The sequence below is a fragment of the Camelus bactrianus genome, chromosome 4, assembly GCF_048773025.1.
Source record: "Camelus bactrianus isolate YW-2024 breed Bactrian camel chromosome 4, ASM4877302v1, whole genome shotgun sequence".
Lineage (NCBI taxonomy): Eukaryota > Metazoa > Chordata > Mammalia > Artiodactyla > Camelidae > Camelus > Camelus bactrianus.
In genome coordinates this window covers 53,921,480-53,949,376 of record NC_133542.1, presented here as the reverse complement: position 1 = coordinate 53,949,376, position 27,897 = coordinate 53,921,480, and the positions used below count along the sequence as shown (strand labels likewise).

Genomic DNA, 27,897 nt, shown 5'->3' with positions numbered 1-27,897 from the left:
AGAGGAAGTAACCGCAGATATAATGGAAACAGCAAGCAAACTAGTATTAGACGTGGAGCCTGCATCTGTGACTGAATTGCTGTAATCTCATAGTAAAATTTGAATGGATGAGGAGTTGCTTCTTACACATGAGCAAAGAAAGTGGTTTCTTGACGTGGAAGCTACTCGTGGTGACGATGCCACAAAGACTGCAGAAAAGACAACAAAGGATCTAGACTACGACACAAACTCAGTTGACAGGACAGCAGCAGGGTTTGAGAGGACTGACTTCAATTTTGAAAGAAGTTCTACTGGAGGTAAAATGCTATCAAACAGCACTGCATGCTCCAGAGAAATCGTTCGTGAAAAGGTCAGTCCACGGGACAAACTTCATTGTTGTCTTAATTTGAGAAATGGCCACAGCCACCCCAACTTCAGCAACACCACCGTGATCAGTCAGCAGGCATCAACATCAAGGCAAGGTCCTCCACCAGCAAGATTATGACTCACTGAAGACTCAAGTGATGGTTAGCATTTTTTTTTTTTTAGCAATAAGATGTAAAGGGTCTGCACGTTGTGTTTTCAGACATAATGGTATTGCACACTCAACTGACTGCTATACAGTGTAAACATAACTTTTATAGGTACTGGGAAACCAAAAAGTTTGTGACTCACTTCATCGTGATACCTGCTTTATTGCAGTGGTCTGGAACTGAACCCACAGCATCTCCAAGGTAAGCCTGTATAGTTACCCAAAACATTAAAGGCAGAAGGTGTTCTTTGGAGGACAGAATCATGATGGCAAAACGATTTGAAAAGCTCCAGTGGAAAGGTGAATCTTGGGAGAAAAGGCTGAGACTGCTTGATTCATTTGCTCTCTTTTTTCCAGGAATTCTACTTACAGTGCCAACCTGGAGGTTTCTGGGTTTTGTTTTTTATTAGGAATGTGGCATTTCCCTATGTAAGTGCTAACCAAGTCCTGTGGCTTCTCGGGGAATTTAGGGAATTTCTTGTTGTTATCCTTGTCTTGGGCAACGCTGACTTACAGAACCATGAAAGCAGCTTGGTCAGCTGAACCAAGAGGTGAAGAATCAAGTGCTTAAAGCCTAACATTGACAAAACCCTAGACCAAACACTAAGTTATGGAGAATCTAATAGAACGAAATACAGTTGACCCTTGAAGTGCATAGGTTTGAACAGTGTGGGTCCACTTATACATAGACTCTTTTCAATAAATATATAGGAAAATTTTTTTTGGAGATTTGTGATAATTTGAAAAACTCAGACTAACCATGTAGCCTAAAAATATGGGCAAAAAAATTAAGAAAAAGTTATGTCATGAATGTATAAAATGTATGTAAATGCGAGTCTCTCCTTATATAGGCTTAGGTGAGTGATATTTAATATAGAGTTAACAATGTGTTAGTTTTCTTACTGTTTCATAACTTTGCTTTCAAAGAATTACATTACTGCTCAGTGTATCTCTATTGAAATTGAAGAAATTGTGTATCAGCCTATCATCATAAGTAAGTGGGTTTTTAAAAAAAAAGTTATAATGTTTCCAACATCATATTATGAATATGACTGTAATACTGTATGCCATAAAACTTTATAGCAATTCATTCATTAGTGTATCGGCAGAGCTACCATGAAGGAATCATATCGATTACACTAGGCTACCATAAAGCAATCATACTACTGCTGCTTTGTTATCAGTACGTGAATTGTTGTACCCATAAATAAATATCACTTTCTTTTTCACATTACCTTTTCATTTTTGACGTCTACTATTACTAATATGTATAATATCTATAGTGTTTTGTATCATAAAAGACAATATTGATGTAGGTACTGACAGACGGATGACTCATCTTGTAAACAGGCAACGTAAACTTATGCTATCAGCAAATACAGTTCCATGTGTGGATGTATTTTCCCTTCCTTAGAACTTTCTTAATAACATTTTTCTTTTCTCTAGTTTACTTTATTGTAAGACAACAGTATACAATACACATGACATACAAAATATGTGTTAATTGACTATTCATGTATTGGTAAGGCTTCCAGTCAACAATAGGCTATTAGTTAAATCTGGGGGAGTCAAATGTTATACGTGGATTTTTGACCACACAGGTCAGCACACCTGACACCTGTGTTGTTAAAGGGTCAACAGTACTGTTTCATCCTAGATGGAGTCCAAGAAGGTGGCACTGCTCTTCAGATTGGGGGCAGGAGAGTCTTCAAAGGAAGACTCTCGGTGACTTCCCCCTTGATCAGCAGGTGGATTTGAGGAGATTTGCACTGGGAACATTGCATGTACTCTGTCACTTTGGTCAAGAACCTCACTTTCTAATTTCCTAAACCACCGCAGTCCCATTCTAACTGGAATCTGAGCCCCCTGGTCTCTCATTTCCCTCCAATCCACCTCTCAAATGATACCCAGAGGGAGCTTAGTGAAATATCAGTTTGACCACGTCACACCTCTTAGTAAAGAAAATGAGTGCTAAATCTAGAGTTCCTCCTCCTTTGGCTCCATCTGTGTCTCACCCTCAACCCCACATTTGGCTGTGCCAGGTTAATTTCAGGCCACCATACTCCCATGAGTACCATATTCTCTCATGCTCCCATGACTCTATTCAAGCCAGACTTTCTGCTTGAAATGCCCTTTTCCCTTGTCCATTGGACAACTCTTATAATGCTCCAAAGCCTCAGCTCAAACGTCACCTGGTCTGGATCACTCCACCCCCATCCCCAAGAAAATCAGTTACTGTGACTGCAACGCACTCCTATAGCCCCAATGCTGACCTCTTTTCTGCCTTGTCCTCCATACGTTACAGTTGCCCCTTTTCTTGTCACCCCAGCTAGACTGTGATGGCAGGGATCCTGCCTTACACACCTGAATATTCCTAGTTTTATGAAAGTCACAGAACAGATGTTCAATGCAAGTGTGTTGGAAAAAGCCCACAGGGCATTTATGGAATTTCATAAGTACATTATAAAACACATGGGGAAATGCATGTAGAATGTATTGGGGTCTCTTTCCAACGATGGTAAATACCAGGGGAACAATCACTGGGTGGTAACAGGAGCTTACCTATTTGCTTCCACATACTGGCCTAGGGAACACGTCCAATCTCAGATAAAGTTTTTACTAGGTCATAATAAAAAAAAGAAAAAAGTAACATGGTGAAATTTTCTACCTTTCCACCTTCTTTTGGTGCCAAGATACCTTTATTTTAGTGAGATAAATGGAGCAATAAATAGCAGTAAATAGCAGTTTCATTTGTATTTTGCTTATTTGTTTACGCCTTTACTTGGCAATCTAAAAAGAAGTCAATATTGGTCTTTGTAACAGGGTCTCAGCAGGAAACAGAATTTATACCAGATGGTCCAAATAAGACTTTAATGAAGGGACCACGCACAGAGCTGGAAGAGTTGGGAGAATAAACAAGGGCGGTGAGATGCCTGGAAGGGTCAAGGGGAGGAGATAGTGTCGTTGGAGCCTGGAGGGAGCTAGAGGCATGGAGAAAAGGCCACCCAGCAGAAGCCACAGCTCTGGATGGACATCACTACTCCTGACACGCAGCACTGGAGCAACATTTCTCCCCTGTCACCCCTCAGTCTCCTCCAGGGACTCCCACTGGCCACCCCTACCCCAGCAGCCAGCCAGCAAAAGTAGCCAAATGGTGAAGCCCATGAGGGTCCGCTCCTGGGCACAGACAGGGTCAGAGCTGGGCACAGAATAGGTTGGGGGAAGGCGAGGAATGAAGAACAACCTGCAGAGTTCCCCTCAATTTTTTAACTGGTCCATGAAAACTAAATCTTGACCATCCGTGATCTAGTGAGCTGAGCACCCAAAAGAGAAACAGAATTCTGAATTCTAGTTGAATCTCTTCTAGGTATTAGCTGGGTGACTGAAACAAACTCATTAACCTCTCTGGATGACATTTTCTTCATCTGTAAAGTAGGAATAATAATCCTAGTCCTGCTAAACTCCAGGGCTGTTGCTGGAGAGGTTGTTGTCAAGAGAGGCAACATATCTGAAAGGGCTTATAAGCTGTGAAGTCCTGTACAGTTTAATTTAACCAGCACTTACAGAGTCCTTACTGCGTGCCAGGCCCTTTTCTAAGGCCTTAACAAATCCTGCAGGTTTTCTCCATATATGGTGGGGCATATCTTCCCCTCACAAGAGCAGAAATTGTTAAAGGATGCAAGTTAGCCTCATCTTGACATCATTCATTCTGATAAACTTCATTCATTCTGAAACAAGAAGGCTAAGCTGACCTTAAGAGGTTTCAGGGTATCTGGAGACTTTTATTCAAAATAAGACTGACAGATGAATGAATAAAGAAAACATGGTGTGTGTATACCATACTTTAGTCAATAGAATATTATTTAGCCTTTAAAAAGAAGGAAACCTGCCATTTGTGACACCATGGATGAGTCTAGAGGATATTATGCTACGTGAAAGAAGCCAGACACAGAAAGGCAAATATTGCATGATCTCATTTGTATGTGGAATATTTTTTTTAATAGCCAAACTTGTAGTAACAGAGTAGAATATGGCTACCAGGGGCTGAGAGGAGGGGACCATGGGGCGTTATTATTGAATGGGTTCAGAATTTCTATTTTACAAGATGAAAAGAGTTCTGAAGATGGATGGTCGTGAACTATGCACTGAAGAATGGTCATGATAAGTTTTCTGTTACATGTATTTAACCACAACAGAAAAATAAAAATAAACTTTAAGTATAAAAATAAACAAAGTAAGATTTCATTGACCTGGTTTGTACGTATTTCACTACTTGAGGAAAATAAGAACCAGTGGCAGACTGTGGACATTTCGTAGTGTTGTTACTATTGTATTAGTCAGCCAACATTGAGACTCTGCGGTGGCCTAGGGCCAAACACAGAACATCCTCCTGGGAATATAACACGTTTTTATGTCATTTCATCAGCTTGGTTTTCCAAACACTCTAAAACTAATAATAATAATCATGACCATCATAATTGCGTCCATCAACAACCCAAAGCCCTTGTGTTCTACCATGCCTTCTCAGCTTTGCCAGTTGGCTGATGGTGACCACCTGCAAATCTGCCCTAGGGGACACGTGACAAGAGTGGTTTGCTCCAAGCCTGTTCTGAACACCCTTCCTTGTGCCTGGCGCCCTCATGAAACATGACCACAAATTATCACAGACAGAATTTCCACTGAGGTTTTGGAGGCCACGACTGAAGGAAAAAAGTCTTTGAGTTTTGTTGCATATTGTCATCAGAGACTTTCTTTCATCTTAGAGATGCACACATCTCAAGCAGCAACTGGGTAGCAGAAAGAAGACAGGCATTGGAGCCAGAGAGCCTGGAAGTCAAATTCCAGCTGCCCCACTTACTAGGGGTGAGACTTTGGGTAAGTCACTTAATGCTTCTGAGCCTCAATAAAGCAGCAAATTAGTTTTGGCCATAAAAGACTGTTGGAGAAATCAGTGAGATGATGTGTAGACGGCACCTGGTCTGGTGCCTTGCACAGAGCAGGTGCAAACTAAGTAAGCATGAGGGGGAGGAGGAGGAGAGCCTATGACGTCCCTAACCCAAAGGAGTGGCTGTGGATGAAGACATCTGAAGAGGATAAATGTTAGACTTGGCTTTCCCTTCAGACAGGAACCAATGTTGATTAATGGTCCTTAGCTGTAGCGGACAGCTACTGCCTGTCTGCCGAGCACAACTCCCTCTTTCAAGGAACAGCACCCTCCTCTCTAATGAGGATGGTGCCTCTCCTTTCTCCAACCACCTACTCTAGTGGAGTTAGGTAGCCAATCATACTTCCCTTCCCACCGCACGCCACACACAGGAAGACCACGTGGTCCAGCCAGACTAGTCCTTCCCCAGGATCTTCCAAATTGTAACTAAGATAAGAGAATCTTTTCTACCCTGGAGTCCGAGCTTAAAAGATATGCTCTAGGATCTGCCTGCGACCAGGGGTCTATAAAGATAACTTAGACCTGCCCTCAAAGAGATATGACCTTCAGAGAGCGTATCTGCAGGTGTTTGGTACCCTCGCTGCCCTAAATTCTCCTGCTGATTATTTACCTTCAGTGGCCCATGAGCTCCTCAAAACTGTGGATCTCATTTTATCTACATTTGCTACATGCTAAGAGCTCAATGAATGTTTGCTGAAATAAAATTAAATAAACATCTGGAACAAAAGCAAACGATGAGACACAAAACATGTAATATAAAACTGACACTCTTCACCAACGCAGACTAGTTTGATTTAACATTACCCTTCATTTAATTGAGTATAAAACACATGGAAATCGCACTGCTGGCCCACAAAAGAGTTACGCGACAGCCCCCCAAAAGGGCTCAATGAGTTTATAAGTCAACAAAAAAAAGGGGGGATTTTTATTTTTTCCTCCTCTCCTTTGTCAGAGCATGTCTTGGCTTGGAAGGGAGAAGGGAAGATAAACTGCAGAGTCTGAGCACTTTTGAAGCGGGGCTATCAACAAAGGATCTTCTAAATCAATTCACCACCAGAAACGGAATGCAGGCGCTTCTCAGAAACGTCTCACAAAGAAGCACAGAGAAAGGCTCTCTGGAGGCGGAAGCAGGAGATGTTTCCGTGAAGATGGAAATGGAGGACGGCCGGCAGGGCAGTGCCCGCCGACCTCTCCCCGGGAACAGCAGTGCTTTTGCGGCTCCGCGTCCGTTTCAGCACACGCCACCCAAAGAGGGTCAGAACGCTTTCTCTGGGCCACATGGGTGAGTTCCCACCCCGGCATGAAAGTCTGATTTCCCAGATCCGCTCCCCCGGACTCCCCACCCTTGGTGCCTACCACGCGGTGGCCGCCAGCAGAGGAACAAGGAGCATTGAGAAGCACCAAGTTGAGCGTCTGCCAGCACCATCTGCAAATTCCACAGATGGAGGAGACAGAGGCGGCCTCAAACCCCATTGAATCTGAAGAACAGGGGAGTCAGAGGGAGACCGACCACATCAGCTGGACCTCCCTGGGGCTAGTGCCTCGGGGGCTCAGTGTATTCACTTAGCTTTGCAGATCCAAAAATACGATTCTGCCCATGTACCTTGAGCTGATCAAGCTCTTAAGAACTCATGTTCCAACTAGTTTCATGAGACTGGTGTATAAAACAAAATGGTTTGTTTTTTTTTTTCCAATAGACTATTTTTTTAGGGCAATTTTAGGTTCACAGCAAAATCGAGTGGAAAAAAATGGCCATTTTAAAATTTATAACCAGGATCAATAAACACACTTTGAGCCTCTCCAATGGGCCATGTGCAATTTGGAAATGTAGCAAATAAGATTGTTCTGTTCCGACACCAAGTTGCTCACAGTAGGTGAAAGGGAAAAATGAACAGATGACAAGATAGCTTAATTAGCATTAGGACAAAAGTATATGGAGAATGTTAACAGTAACACAGAAGAGAGGCTCCTAGTGCATGCTGAGGGATCAGGGGAGTCGTCTGGGAGATGCAATGCCTGTGTTGGGTTTTGAAGAATGCACAGGAGTTTTCCAAGTGAGTGAGAGGCCTACGGGACACTCTGGGAAAATCTGATGTTCTTACAAACTCTCATTGCTTAAGCCCAGGGCCAAAGGAGCCTTAACAAAAAGTCCCTGCAGTTACTCTCTATGAATCCAGGAAGTCCACCAGCTCCAAACCCACAGAATTTAAGATCCTATGAGTGAGTCCTCCAGGTCACAGCCACAGCCCCTTGAAGGATAACATTATCCCATATAGGAAGGTAACAGGCGAGGTCATTTTCAGCACACCTAAGCTCACTCGCTAATCTTCTTAATTCAATTTAAACATCTCTAATGTTTGTTAAGTGAACGGGTCTAAGGACCAGCCCTCAAGTTCCTTTCTTCTGAAGACAGTCAAGCTCAGCCATCCTGCTCTGATGTACATAACTGTTCCTCTCAGAAGGGGACCTTTTTACAAACTTTGAGGACTTCTTACCATCATGTCCTACATCCCCTTCAATACAATTAAAATGAGGCATTTCACTAACAATTTCTACAGGCTCCTCCCCATTCCTTCTCATTTTCCCCTGGAGGGAAGTCCTTTCTCAAAGCCAGCCTTTTCCTCAGCCCACCCTTAAGCCCATCTGTAAACGTAAACGGACTTGTTCCATGAATTAGAGTCTCCTTTCCCATCTGGATTGTGAGTGCCAAGAGGGCAGGAGCCACATCTTCAGACTTTTTGTGTGTGCTGTGCAACATGGGGCGAATCACTTAGCCTCTCTGTGTAACTGGGGGAAATCACAGAACCAACCTCAGAGGGTCACTGGGAGTATTACATGAAGTGATGCATAGAAAAATCCCCAGCATTGCATTCAGTAAGTAATCAAAACACGTTTGCTATTATTATTCATATGACAATAATTATCTCTGGGTCTTAGTTCCTTCGGGTTATATTAAGTGAATGAGATGATGCGTGTAAGGACCTAGCATGGTGCCTGCACACACTAGGCTCTTTAGCAATGGAAGCTATCACTGCTAATACACTCAGGCTTGATTCTTGGCTTGAACTCCAAAAGCAGTGAGTCTATACTTTGAAGTAGATTTGAAACAAATCATCAATCCTTTATATCATGAAAATTCACTCCACAAAATAGTTACTCGGGGGCAGAGAGGGAGCCGGAAAGCTTTTCCCCTTGAGTTGACTCAGTCTCTTTCTTTGATTCAACGGACATTAATGAGCACGTACGAAGCGTCGAGGTGTAACTTGGTGACACGATACATTTCTCTGTGGCAACAAACTGAAATATCACACTCTTTTTTTCTCTCTAAATTATTTCTCACCCAGGTTATCAAAGATTAGACCTAGTGAAGACTTTACAGGGTGGGGGAGACGTGGGTAAAAGTACCAGAAGAAGTGACACCCTAAGATGAAAAGCAAGTTGGGGAGGAGAAACTAGAAGCAGGTGTTAGTTTCTGGGGCCGCCCAAACCAACCACAGCAAACTGGGAGACTTGAGACAACAGACGGTATTTGCTCGAAGTTCTCAAGAATGGAAGCCCAACATCAAGGTGTTAGGAGGGCCGTGGTCCCTCTGAAGGTGCGAGGGGAGAACCCTTCCTTGGTTCTTCCTATCTTCCAGGGGCTCCCAGCGATCCTTGCTGTTCCTCGCCTCGTAGCTACCTCTCTCCAATCCCTGCCTCCATCTTCACATGGCCTTCTTCCCTACGTGTGTCCTCCCTTTTCTCCTGAAGGACACCGGTCACTGGTTTAGGGCCCACCCTAATTCAGTGTGCCTCCAACTTAACGAGTTGCACATGCAAAGACTGTATTTCCAAATAGTCATGTTCACAGATACCAGGGTAATGTTAGGACCAGAACACGTCTTTTCGGGGACACAATTCAACCCATTACAGAGGGGGCCTCCAGAGCTGGAGCAGAGTTTGGTGATTTGAGGGATTGGACTTTGGCCCCCCCACTTCCCCTCCCATCTCTACTCACGGACAGGGTGCTTGACCTGGTCCCTCTGAATTTGGATGCAGCCAAGAGGCTTGAAGGTGGCTCTGGTACATGAGGTGAGGACACTATTCTTTCTGGAATTTCTGAGACTCTCAGAGGTCCTCTGCCCCATGCTGCCATGGAGGCTGGGGTAGGGCTCCCTTAGGTACACAGAGGTGCCAGGAGTTTGCCCCAGGAGGGCTATGCGCCTGAGCAGGGGGACACACCCCCAAGGAGGAATGTCCACTGATGAGGACTGCAGAGAGATGCCAAGCCCACTCCTCCAGGTCCTGAGAATTTGAAGTCAGGGCAAAGAGAACCCTTCTGGAGAGCCTACTGGAAAGTCATGTATTCGTCTGTTCATCTGTCCATCCATCCATCCATCCAACTACTCATTTACAGCACAGAGGCCCTGGAGACAGGCTTCCTGAATTGAAAACCAACTTCATGACTCACTGGATGTGTGACTTGAACAAAGCACTCAATTCTTTAAGTCCTTCTGTAAAATGGAAATAATAATGATGATGACCTCATAGGCTTACTTTAGGGGGAAAAACAATCCCTGAGTATAGTGCCTGGCACAGAGTGAGCATTAGCACATGTTAGCTGTCTCTAGGCTGAAGCTGAGGACAATGATGATGATAACCAGCTCTAGGAAACCTGCACAAAGGTGGAGGATAGAGACGCGTAAACCAAACCGCAGATGGCGGGCAGCAGGCAGTCGGGTCAGAGCCAGCCCTGAACAATTCGGGCAAGGGCTCCTGCCTCTGCAGTAGGACTATCTGAAGATCTGTTGGGTTCTCAAACGGAAGGAGATACACTGCCGCAGCCTTTCCAGTTCCCAGTTACGCGGGTCAGCTGCACACCTGCCACTACACCTTGCAGGGGTTTGGCGAGCCCTCATTTTCAGCAACCTTTTTTTTTAACCATCCTTCCCCAGGTTTCTTCCCTTTGTCACTTGTCAGTATGTCACTTCCCTTCAACCTCCCCTCTAATGCATTTGCTAAAAAACAATTTCCAAACTCTCCTTGTTACCAGGAGAGACGCTGAGAAAGAGAGGAGTGAGAGCTGGAAAAGCCATAGACCCTCTTTGATGAGTCACAGACGCCAGCATTTTCCTTTCTTGAAGCTCTGCCTTTGACTGACATTGGAGCCTGTTTATAAATCTTTAACGTGAGCTGGTGATCCTTTTTCAAAACCTCCAACTGCAGACCAGAATCAACCTTTGAATTGATTATAGTGGATTTGTTTTGGTTTCACCTTCTCGAAGTTTTAATGAGCAACCTTTCAAGGATTGCCAGTGGGAGGGATGGATGGCCGGAGGGGGAGGATGTGACAGCTTCCCAGACCCCCACCCACTCCCACTTTCCTGCTCCTTTCCTCCCACTTTATTTTTTTTCTGCTCCTTTTTGAAGCCACCAATTCACTGTCACCTCCACCCTCTGCCCAGCCCAAGTGCTGCTTCTCCTCATGCCAAGGGACATCTGAATGAACAACAAGAAGCAAGGGCAGCAGGAAGAAAGCCAGATCTAAAATCCTTAAGTGAGCTTTGACAATAGTTTTTCAAAACGACCAGAACATCAAGACGCTGTACAGAGGGGAAAAGAATTCAGAAAAGCAAATTATATCTACAGATGATCCCATGCATGCTGGTGTATGCAAGTCTGATGACCCCCTGTGTCTCACTGGAAATCACTGCTGACATCATATGCTAAATTATTAAAATGACAAAAATTCAAGGGGGCCATCACTCCTCACAATGACCGACAACAAATGACTGTGTCTTAATAAGATGCGTCCTCAGGCATCAAGTCTTGAAGCTGCTGAGCTCTCAGCAGCCCAGCCTGCTCAGCGAAGCCGTGGCAGCTTGAAGGTGACAGAGTCTACAAGTGCAAGGGCAGGGTCACTTCCAGCGGTCACCCCGGCCCCTCCAATTGGCTGAGCTCAGACCTGGCCTCTTTCCGTGGAGACAAGACACCACACGAATGTTTCCACTGGGTCCCACCCCGAGAATGGAGCCTGCAACACAGAGACAGGCCAGCCAGACAAATGAACCGGCAGGTGTGGGGAGCAGGGGCCAGGGCCACCTGTGCGGGCAACCTGCCATTAGACAGGCTCCTGACACATCAGAGCAGAGAGACCGTGGCCCAAGGGGCAGGACCGTGTACCCCGTCAGGACCGAATTTGCCCTGCAAGCCCGCAGCCTGGGTAAGGCCTCTGCTCCCACCAGCGCAAGCAGAGCTGCAGGAACTGTAGGCACCTTGGCCACCACTGGGAGTAATTGAGCAATAGCCTCCCAGCAGGCTGGATCGCGATGTGTTCCTTGGGAAATTATATACTTTTAACCTCTAAAACAATATAATTTGAAGGTGAATGTATTTTTCCTCAATAGTCACAGGGGCCTCTTATTTTCTCTAACGATTTGGGGTGGGAGGTTATTTTGCTGCCCTTACGTATATATTTAAAGAGATACCTACAGTAGAGGAGTATTTAGAAAACCTCTGAAAGCAATAGTTCTACAAAGATTTCATTTCCAATTGATCCAGTGTTGCCGCCAAGGTATATATGTCCACCCTGATCCCCCTACGCTATTTTTTTTTTTTAATGACAACAGATTCCTCCCAGGCACCAAGACTGGAAAGGTTAAACTTGCCTTTGATTCACCACCTTCCTTCATTCCTTCTATCTGCTCAATCATTTCAGCACTGAGCTAGTCAAGGATTCTGAATTAGTCAGGGCTCACCAGAGAAACAGAATCAATAGGATATATTAGATAGATAGATAGATAGATAGATAGATAGATAGATAGATAGATAGATAGATAGATAGATAGATAGATAGACAGACAGACAGACAGACAGACAGACAGATAGACAGGTAGATAGATAGGCAGGCAGGCAGATAGATAGATAAGGATATTTATTATGAGGAATTGGCTCATGTGATTCTGGAAGCTAGAAATTCTGCAGTCAGCCATCCACAAGCTGGAGACCAACTCAAGAAAGCCAATGGTGTAAGTTCCAGTTCAAATCCAAAGGTCTAGGAACCAGGAGTAGGGATGGTTCAAAGGCAGAAGACTGATATTCCAGCTCAGTCAGTCAGGCAGAGAGAGAGTTCCCCCTTTCGTTGCCTTTTTTGTTCTATTCAGGCCCTCGGTGGATTGGATGGTACCTACTTGCATTGGGGAGGGCAATCTGAACTGGGGCTGCAGATTCAAAGGCTAGTCTTTTCCATAAATACCCTTACAGACACATTCAGAAATACTATTTAACTAGATATTTAGACACCCCATGGCCCAGTTAAGTTGACACTTAAAATTAACCATCACACATTCAATCTAGCCCATTTCCCATTGAAATGACCCTTGTGTCCATCCCTCTTCAGTTCCAGTATCCCTACAGTAAGCAAGGCTCTTCTGTCTTCATCCTGGGATCACTGTGTGGATGGGATCATCATGGGAGTTCCAACCACGCCTCCGCAATTCCAGCAGCTCTTCCGTACTATGCATTCCTGCCCGTGGGCGCCACCTCCTTCCAGGACGCTCCTCTTGCCAGGTCACTCCTCTGCTCAAAAATCTTCAACGCCTTTTATCTTACCACAGCATTCAGAGCCAACATTCTCTGCGTTGCCTTCAAGACTATCCTACCAGCAAGTTCCACCCTGCCTGTCTCATTGCATTCTTGACAGTACCCAGCAGGTACCCACCACTGCAGTCAAACCAATGCCTTTGGGTCCACAAACACACCAAATGGTTTCATAGTTTAGACCGCCATTCCTTTGCTCATCCTATTCCCATCATCTAGAATTCTCTTTCATCTTCTCACTTTGTGACTCAATTCTAACCACCTTCCAAAGTCCACCTCTTAACTGAATACTTTCTAGGTGACATCATGCCCTTCTGCTCTCCCCAAGTACATATGGTCTATTACAAACAAGGTGCTACATTATAGACTGCTTGTAACCAGGTCATCGTCTTGTGTTCTTTCACAAAGCGCCCTAGTTTTTTCAAAATTGCAAGAATGTGGATGTCACAAGTCATCTGTGTCACTTTGGGACAAATCCTAGAACGGATTAGCAAACAGGCAGCTTGTGCAGGCTTGGAAAGAAATTAAAAGATGTCATGATGCCAACCTGAGCTCAGCAGGAACAAGTCACACTAGACTACTTAATTCCTTTCGCTCAGAGAATTTTATAAAGGTGAAGTGGAAACATGGAATAAATTCAATGTTTCTGCATTTCATCAAAGTACTTAAAGTCTCTCCTTACCACAAACTAAAGAGCAATAAGCTTGATGACCATTCTAGATAATCCAGTGACCACACCTACATGATGTCAATCATTGCATAGTCGTCACCTAGCAAAGAGAACGCCAGGGTTGTGCTCACAGGTCCAACCCCAGAATATTTTTGTCAATGGCAGGATGGTAATAATTTTGGCACTCTGAGAAAATATATAACTTGGAGAAAAAAATAATACTGAATGACCAAATAAAGTTTTAAAATTTTCTGAATTAGTTGGGAAAAGAGCCAACACTGGCAATATGGCACTCAATAGAGACAAATTTAAGATGTTTTTACCCAGGTCCATTCATCCACATGACAGGTAAGGAATCCCTGTCACTGCAGATTTTCTGATAGAAACTTTTTTTCATTCTTAAGATATTATACAGAATATTCAGTATCCAGGAGAAGGGTGAACTACATGATATCACAAAAAAAATAAAAAACCCTCCCAACTTCGAAATTGTTAGTATTTTATGATTCTAGATATCCCTGTCTTGCACCCCAAGTAATTATAAATCTTTTGGCATGGACATCATGGTGAGATGAAAAGAACATGGAATTTGGAGCTGGACAGACATGGGTTCAAATAAAAGTTCTTCCATTTACTAGGTGGATAACTTCCAAGTCTTGTTTCTTTATCTACAAACCAGAAATTGTGTTAAGATATAAGAGTTGGCTCAGAAAATGCTCCATGCAAATGCCCTTGTCCAATGCCTTGCACATAGTGGGGGCTAAATAAGTGTTAATTATGAATCTTTCTCTACGACCTACAGAGCTAACAGAATATCAGGAGCATAATAGGATCTCATTAAGAAATCATTTAGTTCTTTGACGTGGAGGGAGAGCGTGGAGAGGCTCCTTGCTCATTGGAAAAGATTTATAGATGGAGAGGAATAAAGAACGTGCCAGGCAGGAGGAAGGCAGGAGGAAAGGCGTGGAGGTGAGGATGAGCAGAAACTGACATACACCGAGAATGGTGAGGTCTCTGCCCCACTGGGATTGGAGGCTGGAGACAATGTTAGATTAGCAGCATGAGCCAGATGGTGTGAAACTTGAAATACCACTCAGCCAAATGATAAGAAATGGATGTCTTGTGATGCTCATATGATAACCCAGCCCTCACACCCTCTCTCTGGCATATTTTAAGAACATTAAACAATGACTGGAATCAAGAATTTTTCTCATTGTCTGAGAGCAGTGGCATGCCAAATGAGAGTTCACACGAAAAAATGTCTCTTCTCACAACGAACAATTTCATCCTCATTCTTCTGGCTTTCTTTCAATAGCCAAGGTTGACTGACTTGAACCAGGGTGCCCCACTGCACCCAGGCAGCCTCTCCAGCCGGCAGAGATCTGAGGGCCCATTTCACCAGTTCCTTTCCTTTCCTAACACTAACATATTTAACAGGAATATGAGTAGGTGGAAAACATAATGTTTCCAGTTGCAGTTCACTAGCACGCCTCTAGTAGAGTCATTTTAGAGACTGAAGAAAGGATCATTTGGACACATGAATTTGAATATAATTCGTAGGTCACTTGCAGAGCTGCTTATTTCCCAGACATCTGGGAGAGTAGAAAGAAGTCAGGCGGGAGGTAGGTGGCCCATAGAATGGAGGCAAGTATTAAATCTTAAAGTACCTGATGCAGCAATTAATCTTTCAACCTTCCTTGTGCAAGAAAGCAAAGAATAAGATCACAGAGATGTTGAACTCCGGTGTATACGTGATATGAGATTTCCAGGGGATGGCGGAGGGGAGAGGACTCCTCATTATGTATTATAAACCTAACCCCTCGGGCACTAATGAGCTATTTTTAAAGTGTTTTTTAAAACGTCATTGAAACTGAAGAACTTTGTTTTCATCAAGTTTTCAGTAGCACAGTTCTAACACAATTTTAAGTAAAGTCGTGGAAGAGAAACAATGCATCAGCAAGCTCATTACAAGAATAGATTTTCATTTTTTTCTTAATTCATCAGTAAGTGGTAATCATGCATCTGTGGGGCTAGCAAACCACATCCCTTCACCCACTAAACCCTGTCCTGCCTACCAGCGCACACACTTACAAATACACAAGAACAAAGACACACAGTTGAGTCCTGAAGGGGTTTTTACCATCCATTTAGGGGGAGAAAACAGACAGACAAAAGCTGTAAAAATGTCACGCGTTCACCTCTCCGGCCATCACCTGAGGTGCTTCTCAAGTTCTAGAAACAAAGACTCTCAGTGGGCAGGAGAAGTCAAAGAAAGCTTCAGAGAGAAAATGCTATGGCAGCTGGGCTTGTGACGTAGGTGGCAGAGGACAGGTCGACAGAGAAATGAAGAAACTGTGTTTGGCCAAAGGGAAAAGGTAATTTTAAGAAAAATAGACATCTTAAGTGCCTCAGTCACCCCATCACCCCTACACACACTTTCTCAGAAATTCTCTTTTGCCCTTTGCTTCCAGCTGACAAACCAATCACCTCTGCACCTACTGACATCATACTGATATATTGATATGATAGAAGAAAACTTCTTTCTTGATCAAACCAAATGCAAGCAAGTGAGCCAGCTGTCACAGAAATATTGAAGAAACTCTGCAAAATATAAAGCGGCTAGGGTATGATCAATAGAGTAAGAGCTGGGAAAACCACAGCCCAAAGAGGAACAGTCAAAGTAGCCCTTTTCAAGGGTGGGACAGAGCCTACATGAGCAGAGGGTTCATCAACAGGGTGATAAACTACAAAACTATAATAGGAACACCGTGTTAATCAGACTTCTGCTCTGTCCCCAGGCTTACGGAGCTTAACAGACCGGCAGCAGAACTTTATACCCCGAGGATAAAGCCCGCCAACTTCTCTCTAGGAATAACGGGGATGGGGCTGGGAAAGGGAGTTAGTATAGGAAACAGGGCTTGAAAATCTGGGAAGAAATCACTGTCTACTTTCACATTAGACCAAGTGGAGAGGAGGTCTGGGAGGCTTTAGCTCCATTTAGGTGCAAAATAAAGGTCTCTAACCTCGGAGTAAAGGTCTGTTACTCTGGAGCTTGTGGGAATGTGCACCTTCCTTGCCTATGGACCCTATGGGAAAATCTGCCCACCTACTCACCTTTATAGGAGCCCTAAGACATCCTAATCAAGGGAGAAGCCTATGGAGGACACAGACTCTTAAAACCTGCAGAGAAAATCCTATATAAGGGACCGATATGAATCAAACCACTCCTTCATTTATAATCAGGATCACAAGACATTTGAGAAAATCAATTTTCATTAAAAGGAGGAACCCAATATGACATCAAAAGAAACAGAAATGATAAAAGAAAATTAAAATTTTTCTGATGTTCTAATATGTGTCTTTAGAGGCATTAGAGGGATGTTGACTAGACATCAAAATAAATCAGTCATTGTAGATGGAGGTTTGTACCTCTTCAAAATAAGTAATTAATTAAGAATAATTGCTGCTATGAAATAAGAGTAATCAGAGTGCAAGAAAAAAATTACGGTTTAAAAAGCAATGTATAGATTGGATAACTACAATGGATAAGGCCAAAGATTAGATAGAGTAAGAAAATTTCCCATTACAAAGAGCAAAAAGGAAAAGAGGTAGAAAATTAAGAGATTATGGAAGATAGGGCCAGGAAGTCAATGTAGATCTGAGTCCTAGAAACAAAAATAGAGACAAGAGAGAAAAGAAAATAATCAAAGAAATAATGGGAGTGAGGGGGAGAGAGGAAGTCCCAGAGGTAAATAAAGAAGATAACTCTTTATAATGAAAAGATTTACTAAGTTAAAAGCAAAGTGAATGGAAATAGTGCCCATCTGAACAAATTTTGGTGAACTTCCAGAATTCCAAGGGCAAAGACAAAATCCTAAAAATTATCATGGAGAAGAGGGGTTGCCTACAAAGGAGCAAGATCAGAATGACAGCATACTTCTCAACAGCAATCCCTCCAAAATTCTGGGGCAAATGCTTGAAACTAGAAATCCGTACCCCGCCAAACTATCGGTCAAATGTGAAATCAAAATAAAGACATTCTCAGACACATGAAGGATTTTAATGTTACCCCCTTAGATGCCATATGAAAAAAAAGTTTTGATGAGGAGCTCTAGTGAAATGAAAATGTAACATAAGAAGAAAAATGAGATAAGATAAATACACGAAGAAAAATTACAGCTAAGCCTGACCCACAAAGAAAGAGAGCTCCTAAGAAATCAAGAGCCAAACCGCTGGGCCCTGTGACTTAGGATCTCTTTTGAGATTTCCTTCTTTTGGACCCAGTCACCTCCCCAGGCTGAGTTCTAGCATTCTTTGGTTAATATTTAGATTTAACCTGTGGATAGCGCACTACTAAATACAATTAGAGTGACAGAACAGGATGTAAATATTGTAAAATTTGACAACATAAAAATGAATACAATGAGAATCAGGAGCAGAAGAGAATTGTAGAAATAAATGTACAGGGACTGTACGGTGGAAATTCCACAGATAATGACTAAATATAAGTCAACAAGTAGAAAAGAAACAATCCCCAAAGGCATAAAGCTAACCATTAGCATCACTGTATCTCAGGAGGTAGAGAAGGGAAGGGAACGGACAACACTGAAAATGACCAATTTCCACAACAGGATGTCAAAATACACCCTCAAATGTGTCGCTATGTCAAAAACATAAATTTCTTTTATTTAAAAAGTCAGTTGTAGCCACCAAAATACTAAAAGCAGAAACCTTAATTTCAGAGAAATGAAGTGGGGGTATGGGGGGTATGACAAGACAGTATCTACTTTTCACTTGAGATCCCTTCATAGTTAGAATGATTTTTTTTCTATTTGCCATAGACAGATTTTTTACTCATTTTAAAATTAATCCTTAAAATTTTTAAGAAAAAGTAAGTTATATTATCCCAGTTTATCAAACAACAAGTGGTGTCCCCAGGCTGAGCTGGGTCGCTTTGAGTGTTAGGAATTTGATATGGCAGCTCAGGCTGAGAACTAGGGCTTGGGATTCAGGATCCGAAGTTCAAAAGTTCTAGACATGAGATACACAACAGGTTGAGGCTAAAAAGGCAGGTATGCTTGTTAATTAACACAGAAAAATCATTAATTCACTCATGCATTTATTCACTCCCTCATGCTCCATTTACTCCCTCTGACTCATTCCCCTCCTCTAAATCATTCATTCCCTCATTTATTCATTCATTCAGTGCATACTCAGAAAATATAAGGCAGGCTGTCTATGTTCAAGGAGTTTAAAAATATAGTTGGAGGTCAAGCGATAACATAATACATTACCCCCTAAAAGCCCAGATCGTGCTGAGGCGAGAGATCATGTGGGTAAAGGTTCACGAATGGGGTAACAGATGTACTGGGTCTTGAAGAATGAAAAATCTCCAGCTTTCCAGAGGAAGGAATTTGTGCTCACTTCATTGTAAACACTTTCATACTTCTGTTCTAAGTTTCATGCCACCCCTTGAGATACTGAGGGGAGGGACAGTGAGTAAGCCTCCAAACCAGAGTTGAATCTACTGACCCAGAAGAGAGCAGGCAATTAGCCCACAGAAGAAAACAAGGCTTCCTTCAATCATGGAGAAAGTTCCAGCACCCACTGGGGTACTTGTTTAAGCTGGCTTGGGTCCTCCTGGGAAGGGGGTGGGGAGGAATGAATTGCTCTAAGTAGAATGATCAACCATCCCAGTTTTCCCAGTTTTAGCACTGAAAGTCCCCAAGCAACTCTCCACTCTTAAGCAAACTAGGACAGCTGACTGTTGAGTCAGCACTGTTTCCAACACGTTCCCAGGCTTACTTCATCTGATTCATACAGTAAGTTTGACTGAGATGCAAGATGTTGGTATCCCCACTTTGCAGATGGCAAAACTGAGGCACCAAAAGGTCGAATGACAGCTAAAGATCACATACATAAAGAAAGTGGCAGAGCCAGGGTTCAATCCCAGATCTGTTTGTTTTGATCCAGCGCCACCTCCAACCACCCCACTCCACGCATGCCCTGTTTCTCTGTACAGAGGCAGTGGAGCAGGCATACTGGGAACTTGGCTTCTCTGTGCAAAGAGCAACAGAAAAGAAAAGAGGAAACCTTGAGTTTGTTGGTGCCCTGCTCCAACCCAACGAGCCAGGCAGCCCAGTTAGGAGGAGAAAGATGAAGCAACGTCTCCATGGGGGATTCAAGATCTCATGGAACTGTCTGCAGGTTATAATGAAGTTTCCATTTAATTACACAAGAGATTCTAGATATAAATACAGATGCAGATAAAGATACAAAGTCACTGTAGATTTTTAACAAAAAGCCTGCAATTCCTTATCAAAGATATTAAAGATTACTTATATATCCAGTACAAAGCAGAAACTCTGAGGCCCCTTCCAATCCTGGAAGATGGTAATTTTCAATCTCAGAAAAAATGGACTGGGGGTGGAGGGTATAGCTCAGTGGTACAGCAAATGCTTAGCATGCTTGAAGTCCTGGGTTCAATCCCCAGTACCTCCATTAAAAAAAAAGAAAGAAAGAGAATTTTAAAAAAACGGACTAATATTCCTAGCAAAAAAATCTTTGCATATATGTGCCCTGCTAGGGGTTTGGGTTTGGTTTTGGGTTTGGATTCTTTCATGCATAGATTCTATAAGAGAGAGAGAGAAGGGAGCTAGGAGAAAATGAATCCAGAGGGAAATATGGGAATGACAGACAAATAAAAGAGAGAAAAGAAAGAGGAAGAAGAACTAGGCTTACGTGGTGAGAAACGAGAACAGATAAATGAGGAACGACAGGACGGAAAGTCCTGGAGAGCTCAATTAATTAGTTATTGTCCATTTCCTTGAGAGACCTCTAACAGATCTGTCCTTGTCAGTGACAGGAAATCTTTTTGAATTCTTTGTAAAAGGATATTAATGGCGGTGGTAAGCTTCAGCACCCCTTCATGGTGACACCTGGGGGTGGGAGGGGTTTCTGTAGGTCATACCAGGAGCCGACCTTGGTGCACCAGCAACCCCTGTGCGCTGCGCACACAGAGCGCTTCCCCAGCCCACAGACTGTCAACCCTCCATCCTTGACTGGTACATCAGGAGGCTGACATTTAATACCCTAAGGATATAGATGTTTGAAAGCTGGTTATTATAACAAAGGAAGCCATCCAAACTCTGCAAGACCAAATGGATCAGATAAAGCTGACAAAGAGATAAATCTGTTTTACATCCATTCTTGCACAAGTTTTGCTAATCTATATAGTTATAGCTTTCCCACTGAAGAGGGGAAAAAAAAAAAAAAAACGCCACATGTCGGCAAGTCCACATCGCGTTCCTATTTTTAATCTCCGAGGTATAACATTCTAGGCAAAGACCATTTTTATGCTGACTTTTGCATGAACTCCATTAACGGAGGATGACACAGGATGAAAATGAGAAAGGAGGATAAGAGAGAGGAGGGAGGGGGAGAAAAAGAGAGAAGGAGAGAGGATTTCTTCCTGAATGGCTATATAAATGCAGATTTTTTTAAATGAATGAATTCTGCTCCATCACTGACACAGGATTCCTTCTCTCCCAGTCAGTCAGACACCTACTCTTCATTAGCCAGTATTTACGCCGCCAGATTGGACTTTCATATGGGAGCCTGAAACACGAATGGTACAGATGGCAGGAAAGCTCTCATGAGATTGATAACGATGAAGAAAGATGCCACATTAAGTCAGAAGGTGCCACTGTTAACATCTCAGCTCAGAGGAGAATATTTCTAGCTAGCACTCCCCTCCAAGGGCTGCTTTTCTTCCAGGAAAATTCATTCCCCTCCCCAAAAGCTCTCTGCCCCACCCTACTGCTGGCAAGTGAGTGATACCCTCGCTTTAGTCCCTTTTGTGTGTCAAAGGATTTCGCCTCAGATACTTAACCTTTACTTTCCAAAGGTGGTTGAGATCCTCTCAGGGAAAGGGGACTGGTGAAGGGGGGGAGGCATTTTAGTCCATGTTTCCTTCAACAAAGACACCACTATAAGATGTTCTGTGCAGGAAACCTGAATGGTGTTTATTGTTTCCATCCCAGCCCTCATTGCATCTGCTGCCTTTTAGAGACAGACACTGTGTTCATAAAACCAGGGCCCTGGCTCAAAAACTTTGGGGAAAGGGCAATCTCCAGAGTGTAGGATTGAGGGTTTAATGGGAAAGTCAACACCAACTGAAAGATCACGGTGCGAGGCATTTGCTGCTGGGATGGAAGAGTGCCTTCTACCTACCCATTCTCGAAGGAGGGACCACGATTCGTCTGGACCTTCAGCTGCCGGCTACGCCAGTTGGTTCCTCATTCAGTGAAAACACACGTCTTCATCCATGAAGTTCGAGCTTTCCCACTGCAAAGATTAAAAAAAAAAAAGTCCACATTTCAGGGGGAAAAAAGGGAGGTGCGGGCAAGGTGGTGTCCCAGTGTTTCATCTCTAAGGTCCTGGTCACTAATTTGATCTTGCTAGAAATTTATCTTTGGCATCAAAGCCGGGCATGAGTTCTCTGGTCCCTCTGGACATCCCAGGATCCTTGGATGGCAACCTGACACCCAGCCAGGAAATGAGAATGGGGGAAAGTTCTCCAGCCCACAGTGCAATCAGATAGGGAAGTATTTCCCTTGTTCAGAGTCACCCAGAAGCCAAACCAACAGAAAGAACATGACATCATGGGGCTTGCAGACAGCAAGTTTGGAAATTTTGGCAGCTTTTGCTTAGTCTGAGTGATATATTATCAGAGTCCGTTCTAGAAAATGCAGGCTGGGAGACAAAGGGAGGTCACCTCCAGTGTCCCAGTGCAGCAATCACAGATTCATGCTGGTGTGTAAGCATTTAATTAGCTTCCAGGGTTTACAGGAACTCCAGGCAATTTCAGTCACTCTAGGCAGCTCCTTCCAGATGCCACCAACCATCTCATAAGCTTGGACCTTGAATGCCTACCGCCCAGGAAGAGTATTTGAAGAGACTTAATTGAAGGGAATTCCTATTTTTATGTCGATATGATGTAGCATCAGCATTTCCTCCCCCACAAGAATACACAGAGGGACTACTAGTCCAAATAACTGGTTTAAATCTGTAAATTACAGCACTGCTTCAAGGAACTTTTAAGGTCGTTTTGTGTCTACGGAAAAGTTAGATGGCATCATAAAATTTTTAGAGCTAATGGAATCTTTCTACAGTGGAATCAACTCAACTGATGAGATGTGTCTGAGGCATTACCCTTCTCCCCCTTTCTTTTGTCTGTCCTGGAGTCTGAAGACAGAATTACTGGTCTAGAAGCATTCATACCAGGACGACACAAAACATCTTCCTCCTTGCAGGTCTCAGAATTGAGGTCTTCATTTCTTTCCCCTCCACCGAGAGAAAAGGGGGTTGCTAACTATGGTTAATTTCCTGAGTTGGCTGCATTTCTGCTGTGGAGTCAAATCCTCTTTTAACATCTCCTGTGTGTCTTTCTTCTTGGAGCTTCGGTCTTTAGTGACCTTCTCAGGCCGTTTCATTAAATGCCCTCCGCCTCCGTAAATTACAGTACTTTGAAGCCTTGGAGTTTAGCATATAAAAAAGCAAGCGTCTCTGTATACTGCCCTGGGATAAGGTGTGATGAAAATCCCATACAAGCTGAACTGTACTTCCTAATCAAATGGGTGTAACAGATGGCTGCTGGAGCAAACCATCACAATGGAAATATCTGCAGTTCTCATGGTAACGGAATCTGCCAGGTCTGAGGGATTTGCTGTTTTTCAGGACATCTGAGCTGCAATCTCTTTCGAGCTGTCTAGCAGTCTCCGGCTTGCTCTCTCTCACTCTCTCAGCATGATGGAGATAGAGTTGAAAGGTGGGGCCCGATTTTGCATTCCAGCTGTGATTAAAGACACAGGCACACATCCTGGGAGATAATGTGCTGCATATTCGTCACGCTATCTAGAACCTCTTTAGCTACTGGGACACCACTGCCAGACAATTACAGTGTGCCTTCTTCAGGAGCAAAGGGGAAGCGGGGGGGGGGGGGTTGTTGGGAGGAAGAAGATCCGAGAACAAGAGAGAGGGAGAATCTGAGGAATTAAGATGCATGAGATGTACCTTGTAATAAAGATATGGAGCAATATTAAAACTAGCCGTTGCTTCCACTTCGTGGCAACACGTCAAGATGACTTAATGTTGCAGGATAAAACATCTGGCCTGGGGGAAAAATACATGGTGTCGCATTTCCAAATCCTAACATAGACTACATAGAAGAAAAACAACAGAGAAGCAACTGAGTACCTTCCTGATAAGCGAACACATGTGAAGGGTTTCCTTACACTCTGCCGTCCGAGAGGAGAGCCGTCTCATCTGGTGGGGGTTAGTATATAGACACTGAGCTTTCATTATAAATCGAAGGTTTGGGTTTAAACCCACAGGACTACATTAGAAATGGGTTTTTTTTTTTAATTATTTTTTTTCCCTCATGCTATTCATAACCTCCTGATTTTACAGCAGAGCTCGGAAAGGGGAAAATCATCAGTCACAATTCTATTTTATTAAAGTCTTTTCCTCCAAATCCCTATCGATTTAAAGAAATAGGGAAAAGGGTACTGTCTTCTTTGCTACAGTACCTGCTAGCTCACACTCTCTCTCTCTCTCTCTCTCTCTCACACACACACACACACACACACACACACTCTCACATACACACAGGGTTGATTCACAGCTGCCTGGTCCCTTGGGTATTTGAGCCTGAAGATCAGACAACATATAAGAATTCAGCCATGACTCAAAATGGAAACAAAGAAGACCATTCTTCGCAAAGCCTGCAATGTGAAATGAAAAACTACGGGCTGGAGCCTGGAGGCCCCCGAGCACGCTCCCCCACCCATTGTCCTTGAGGGCACTACTGTTAAATACATATGACAGCCAAAGAGATGAGGAGAATGGTCTCCAGAAAGCAATGATTGGATCTCCCTTTTCATGAGGTAGAATAGGCAGGGCTGGGTAAGCCTCTAAGCAGCACTTGAGAGCAGGTCCTGGAAGACAGCATTGTCTCCCTCTCGCACGGCGCCTGGAGAACGTATTATATGCTATAACCTTTCTCCCCGACAGCCCTGCTCCGACGGAGACCCTCTTCCTTTAGAAGCCTGCTAATAACAACTTGTGGGTGACAATCTCCGTCTTAACAAGCCGGATTAGTTTAAAGCAATGAACTCAGGCCATTTGTGCAGATGCTAATCAAAAAAGCAAAAGGGAAAAAAAAAATCATAAAAGACCCATGTGCCTCCACCTCTTGTAAGTACACTAGAGATAAAGAGGAGGGTGTCCCGGGGCCACAGCTGTGAGCTGACCTCTCAGGCACACAAAGGTCTCGGGGGCCGTGGGGTCAGGAAAGGAGGAAAGAGGGTTTGTGTCAGGCCAGCAGCAGGCCACAGTGGCTCTGAAGGGGCAGTGATCAGGGAGCTGTCTGAAGCTTTTTTCCTTGGAAATTGTTCTTTTGTTGTCTTCCATGAGGTCTTTGCATTTTCAGACACCTCCCAGCTCCCTGGCACTGAGTAGGTGTGCACAATAAATATTTGCTGGCTGGAGAAATGAGGGATGGAGGAAGGGAAAAATGTCAAAATGTCAAAAACAAACAAATCCCACCCATATATAATTGTCTTCTCTTTTCTCTCCACACCAAGAGCATAAAATTGTATTAAACGTCACAGTCAGCACATTTGGAAAGACACTCCGTGTCTTCAGAGATCAGTGGTCAGATTGACTATTAACATTCCACCACAGCTGGCACTTTTAAAAGACACACACACACACACACACACACACGAAAAGGAAAGCTACTCAGCTGATGAATCCGACTTAGGAGATCACAGAAAATTGAAGCCCATTAAAAAAAATAATCCGTCATTTCATTGGCTTCTCGACAGGTTGCTTTTTTCCTATACCACAGCTAGGAAACTGACTCATGAAGGGAGGAATGTTTAGTTTCCTTTAAAATAGTCTGGGAATAACATAATATACACTCTATTACATATGGGATCTGAGTGTGTAATCAGTATGAGAGAAAAAGAAAAAAAAAAATTGTGAGGGAGGACCCTAGCTTTCACATTCCAGAGAGTGAAACACACAAAGCTTCCACTGGCTTCTTGAATTTTAACTGCCCTTCAGGGTACACTGATGCTGTTTTAGGAATTCTCTAAACCCAGTGTTTGCTGGAATGCCAACCTCCTAAGAAGCTCAGCACATCCTACTGAGATTCAGATAGAAGACGTTCAACTGCCCTACCAGTTAGAACAGGGTATGTTTGAGAAGTGGAATTATGGAATTATTCTTTAAGAGCAGAAACATAAAAGTTGTCTCTCTGGGCAACCTCATCTCTAACACTCATCACAAAGAATATTTTTGTACAAGAAGGTTATAGTCAACCTCAAAAAGATCCTGATGTAACTCCAAAATGTTCTTCTACAATTTATAGGTATTTCAAATCCAAAAAATTCAGCCCAGATCACCTCTCAGCCACAGAGTTTTTTGTTTTTTTTTTTTTTTTTTAAGTTTACTGCCAAGGATTGTCTCATTTTCTCATGTCTCTGTCACCAAGGGTGGAGGAAGGGGATATTGTGGTATTGCAACTCCCCATAAGTTTCAGGATCAGGTATGTTTCAGGCCTCATCTTACTTCCCTGGAGTGTTCAAAGCCCTGGCGTGACAGACCTGTTCCTTCCGAAGACTGTCTTTATGGCCAGCCATCTCTGGAGTAGATCCTCAAGAACGGAACTGAAATATTTTGTTGCAATTGAGTTCATCCAGGCCCAAGTAGGAAACCTGCTGCACACAGCATACTGCGAAGCCCTGGGGGGACTACAGAAATTATTCACCACCTTCTTGTCCTTAAGGAGTTCACAATTGAGATAGTTAAAAGATTGCTAATGGTGACGACATACAGCTGGCCCACATAGGCCACAAAAGAAGCATAATACTTATATCCAGAGGAAACTCTAATTCAAAAAGATACATGCACCCCAATGTTCACAGCAGCACTATTTACAACAGCTAAAATATGGAAGCAACCTAAATGTCCATCAGCATGACTAGATAAAGAAGTGGTGTTATATATACACAATGGAATACTACCTTGCCATAAAAAATTAAATAAAATGTCACTTGCAGCAACATGGATGGACCTGGAGACTGTCATTCTATGTGAAGTAAGCCAGAAAGAGAAAGACAAATACCATATGATATCACTTATATGTGGAATCTTAAAGAAAAAAAAAAGACACAAATGAACTTATTTACAAAACAGAAATAGACTCACACACATAGAAAACAAACTTATGGTTACTGGGGGGAAAGGAGGTGGGAAGGGATAAATTGGGAATTCAAGATTTGCAGAGACTAACTACTATGTATAAAATAGATAAACAACAAGTTTCTTCTATATAGCATACAGAATGATATTCAATATCTTGTAGTAACTATAATGAAAAAGAATATGAGAACGAATATATGTATGTGTATGTATGACTGAAACATCATGTTGTACACCAGAAATTGACACAACACTGTAAACTAACTATACTTCAATAAAAAATGGAAAAAAAAACTTGAAAAAAAAGAGGCATAATCCAAGCACCAAAGTAGGGTCAAAGAAGGGTTTACAAAAGGCTCCATACAAAATGGAAAATTTGATGAGCCTTGCAGGCTTATATGTAAGGTTTCAGCAGACTGGGGCATGGACAGGGATATTCCAAATGCAGGAAACGACATGAGTATTGATGCAGAAAAGTGATACGACCAGTTTGGGCACACTGAAGGGATTTATTTGTCTGCGAAGGGGAAAGAGGAGGGAAATTAAGTGGGGATCATATCAGAGGAAGCAGTGTGGGACCCCCAGGAGCATTTGGCAGCCGCTGACCATTTTTGAGCAAAGGAGCATCATAATTGAGAACTACCCAAAAAAGGAAAACATAAAAAGATAACTATTGGAATTAATGGAAATTTTAGTTTTAATTTCAATTTTAGTTTCCTTTATTTTCCAAACTTTTTGTAATATTTAAATTGGAATGACCAGTATTCTGGTCTGCTATTTTCCAGCTATGTAAGCATATGGGCATACGGGCATATCAGTTAACATTTGTAAGTTTTGATTTTCTCTCCTATAAAATAAAGGTTATATTTATTTCAAAAAGAAAAAAAAAAAAAAGACAGACAGAAAAGAAAAGAAAAAAACTGC

The 27,897-nt window shown here is 43.0% G+C and overlaps 1 long non-coding RNA gene across 6 annotated transcripts in view; it reads right to left on the bottom strand.

The window, feature by feature from the left end:
• LOC123616659 (uncharacterized) overlaps nt 1-27,897 on the bottom strand; it is a 409,877-nt gene that overhangs the window by 306,370 nt on the left and 75,610 nt on the right. For all 6 annotated transcript variants that reach the window (XR_012506484.1, XR_012506482.1, XR_012506481.1 and 3 more), the window contains one exon: nt 21,937-22,050. This is a non-coding gene — a long non-coding RNA (uncharacterized LOC123616659). The remainder of the gene's footprint in view (nt 1-21,936; nt 22,051-27,897) is intronic.